Source organism: Diorhabda sublineata, chromosome 3 (genome assembly GCF_026230105.1).
Source record: "Diorhabda sublineata isolate icDioSubl1.1 chromosome 3, icDioSubl1.1, whole genome shotgun sequence".
Lineage (NCBI taxonomy): Eukaryota > Metazoa > Arthropoda > Insecta > Coleoptera > Chrysomelidae > Diorhabda > Diorhabda sublineata.
The window spans coordinates 12042795-12046972 of record NC_079476.1 but is presented as its reverse complement, the minus strand read 5'-3'; the positions used below and the strand labels follow the sequence as shown (position 1 = coordinate 12046972).

At 37.9% G+C, this 4178-nt stretch overlaps 1 pseudogene; it reads right to left on the bottom strand.

Annotated features, from left to right (window-relative positions):
* Positions 1-2567: 2567 nt before the first annotated feature.
* On the bottom strand, positions 2568-3871 carry LOC130441658 (uncharacterized; annotated as a pseudogene).
* Positions 3872-4178: the final 307 nt, after the last annotated feature.

The following is a 4178-nucleotide window of genomic DNA, read 5'->3' as shown; positions in this document are numbered from 1 at the left end:
AATAGCCAAGGCATTTAACCTTTCCTGACTCATAGTGGAGCGAAGGTAAGTTGTAATAAGTTTTAGTTTGCTAAAACTTCGCTCAGCACTCGCCACAGTCAGGAGGATGGTCAGCATGATACGTAGAGCAATCCACAAATTAGTAAATAGGTCCTTTTGGTCATGTGATTCTATACTTTTTAATACCTTGATAGTAGACAAAACTTTACTCGATTTTTCTTCTTCATGGTTCACTATACTTTTAACATGAATAATTTCATTGTACAAGTCTTTTCCATTTATGTCACTGATATTTTGGAATGTTAGAACTCTTGAAGGTTTAAGCAATTCTTTATCACTTCTTCTTTTTCTGGCAGCTTTCTCAAGTCGTACAGAAAACCCCATAGAGAATGGTGTTTGTTTAGCTGGGCGGTTCGTTCTCTAAGAGATGTAGTCACACTGTCAACAAGGGGTAAGAAAATATCTCTCTTAAAAAGCTCTTCCATGGTACCACTAACTTTATCTGAACCTTCATACGAAAACTGCTTTGATTTCTTCCTCAATCTCTCGGCCGTGAAACCGGTTCAATTTCTAATTCTTCGGCAATTTTCTTAGCGGATATCATTGCTTCTTTTTCTCTGAAGGATGAGAGGAATTCTTGACAATTATCAAGCAGCTTCTTGGCAGATGTTAGCCATTTTCACTTGCAATGTTTTGCTAACTAGATTTACTTACCTTGGATTGAAGAAATTCTTGCTTCCCAACGAGTTTCACAAACTTGTTTTAGAGATAATGACTGAACATGTTCACTAACTATGCAGTACCGTTTCGTTGATCCTCCAAAAATTGTGCAAATCCGCATTGTCGTCATCTTGTCCACGACAGTCATTCATGTCCAAATTGCAATTTTCAATCTCTTAAAATCACAGTTCTGAGAGAGCTTCTCCAGTTGATTCTTTTGCAACTTTGTAGCCAATAAAACTTTCTTCCACGCCTATATTACCACTTACATCATCTTCTTCAGTGACATATCGTATTGTCAGGGATATTTGATCTTTGTGGCTTATATCTGGTGTGCTGTCCAAAATTACAGAAAAGTACTTAGATTTAGTATTTTTTTATTACAGCTGCTTTACTTCGGACCCCAAAAGACAAATAAGTTCATTTTGAATGTTATTTCCCAAAAGAGTCACATGGGAGGAGCTATTAGCTACTCTCCGCAAGTGATCTGACATTACACCATCAAATTGCCCAATCAACTCGATTATACCTAAGTAATTGCTGTTATTCTTTGTGAACAACTTTGAGGGTGAACCTCGAAAAGCGATATTATGTTCTGCCAAATACAAGGTTATAACTACAAGGCGCTTAAAAACTTCCTCCCATCTTTGGGTCTCACGCATAATCTGTTCAATTAGCTCTTGATTAATGGAAACATTTTTTTAGCCGTAACTCTGCTTCAAGCCAGATAGTCGTATATTTAAAATGTTCAGGTGAAGTTTCATGTAAACCTAATCGTTCAGAGAGGTGTTTCCAGTCATTAAAACCTGACTTTTGCCCAAATTGTGATTTTGAGTTAGGCTCAAAAAGTCGACAACAAAAACAGTGAGACTGAGTTGGAGCCTTCAGAATATACTAGCCATTTACGTTTAACTTTTTCTCCATTTTCTGCATAGCGAAACTGGTAATCGTTAGAAAAATGTCTCTTTTGGGCATTTTTTGGGTAATTATTTTCAGCATTCGATGGCAAGGGACCTTTTAAAACTAGCTGATCTTTTGGAATTTTGTTTATAAATTCTGGCCAAGAGGATGGATCTGAATTGATTTGGTCAACGGTTGTTTTAGGAGAAGAAACTGGTAATGTTTTGTCAGCTTCACTCACATTAATCTCATCAATAGGATTAGAATCTGGGATGGATGGTTTTTCTTAGTTCTACTCACGTTCATCACAGATGAAGAACTAGGAACGAAATATGATGTCAGCTTTGGCACTTTTTTAAGCAACGCTTCAGTTGTAGCCTCCTCACTATGGGTATTTTAACCCACACTACTGAAAATTACTATAATGTGTCACTGTAAGAATCAGAAAAGAAATTATAATTCGAAAAGACGAAAAAAACAAGTCGAAATACAAATGCAATAGGCACACACGATTAGAAATGGCGATTCCCACTAGTGTAGTGTGACGTATGTGTGTGTAGGAACGCGCGTGCGAGTGGGCGATGTCTTATGCGTAGTCGGCAGTGCGCAACTCTAGATCATGAGTGGACGGACGATTCCATAGTTTTCCCGGGGGAGTTAGCTTAAGAGTTTGATACCTATTACTTGCGGAATAGGTTGGCACGGCATAAAACATATTGTAGGTGAAGCATGTATTATAATGGCGACTCGCTTACTGCGTGGGGACGGAAATTATTCAGATACTTCCAAATTTTGTAATCAAACACAGGTATTTTTCCGAGAGTGAACTCCGGATCAGAGAATATTTCGGAAATTTCAAAGGGGCGCCCAGCTATATGCATTTTGATTTGATTGATTGATAATATTTTATACATAAACGAAGAAATAAAACAACATTGTAAGAAAAGTTAGTTAGCGGACACAAGAATATTTCTGCAGAATATATTTGTGCACCCACGATAAACAGGATTGCAGGACGAATTTCCTTTACACATTGCCGCTGCCGCGGCGCCCCCCTCACCGCGGCGCCCGCCCCAGTCGCTCCGCCCTCGAGGCGGCCCTGGTGGTGTATGCAAATGTATCGGATGTATACCATGGAGATCCTGAAGCTTATAACTTGTAAGAACAGACTGTATGCGCTCCTGTGCTTGTATTGCAGAAATCAGACTTAATGTCATTAATTGTGCAGCAACGCTACTACCAAAAACTGTATATTGATTCTCATTCGTATTCGTAGGTACACGTGTGACTGTTTCGCTTATTCGTTTTAGATCTTTAACTACTGCAGTAACTTGTTTTTTCGTTGGTGGAGTTATTGTTTTTGCTGGATTTTCTCCTTGTTGTTTATTAACTTCTTCTTCGCGTGGTACCATTGAACAGAATGTTACGTTCCGATTGTTGGGAAACACATGACGATTCATACACCAGGAAATTGTGGGGGTGAATTTTTTTAATTATAAGGGTTCTATCAGCATTATTCTCTCTTAGCTGTTGTGCATGATGATTATTGTTTTCTCCATATCAATGTTGGATGTTCTAGAAGACAATCCAATATCACTTTTGGAAGAGCAGAAAATTTTTAATTATCACTTTCCTCGGGCAAGAAGGATAGTAGAGAATGCTTTCGGAATTATAGTAAGTAGATTTCGTGTTTTTGAAAAGCCTATAGCATGCTTACCAGAAACTGTTGATAAAATTATGAAAGGCTGTTGCGCAATACACAACTATTTGCAAATAACTTCTTATAACACTTATATCCCAAATGGATCTGTCGATGGAGATATACAAAGCGGCCAAATTAGACTAGGTACTTGAAGAAATGAGACTAATGTACATTTGTCGTCTGTAAGAACTTTAGGAAGTAATCATTCTTTAAGACATGCAAGAGAAGTACGTAACCGAATCTGCCAATACTTTATGGGTGAAGGTGTCGTCTCATGGCAGCAGTGGATGATTTTTTGATTGTACTTTAATATAAATGCTACAATATACTTACAAGGAGATTATCCTGTGAAGGTCTTTTCTTTTCCTCTACATTACGTAAAAATGCGTCCATTTCCTTGAAACATTTTACATTGGGAATATAAATATCTTCCGATCCTGCTCCCGACTTCATCAAATCCCTTATTTTCTTTTTTTCTTGAGACTAAGTTGACCTCAACGCCTGTATCTTGTTTTTCATTTCAGGCACTCCGAATCCTTTTATGCCCATGATCTCCTCAATTTCTTTATACGCCGAATCCCGAGCTTGTTTATTTTTATAAATTGCAGCCCTTGTGCCTCATAGGCATCGCCTTTCACAATATTCTACAAACTTTAATGTTGTCGCTTCACTCTAACGAGACATTTTAACACGCTACCAAAACAAACGAAAATAATCCTCTCACTCTGTACTAAAAAACTAGACTGAAGCAACCTGTCCACTCGTTTAGTCGGCGTTTTAGTTGCCGGAAAGCAGTGGTGGGAGAAACTACTTACTCAAATAAATAGAAATTGTTTCTATTCAATTGACTAAACAG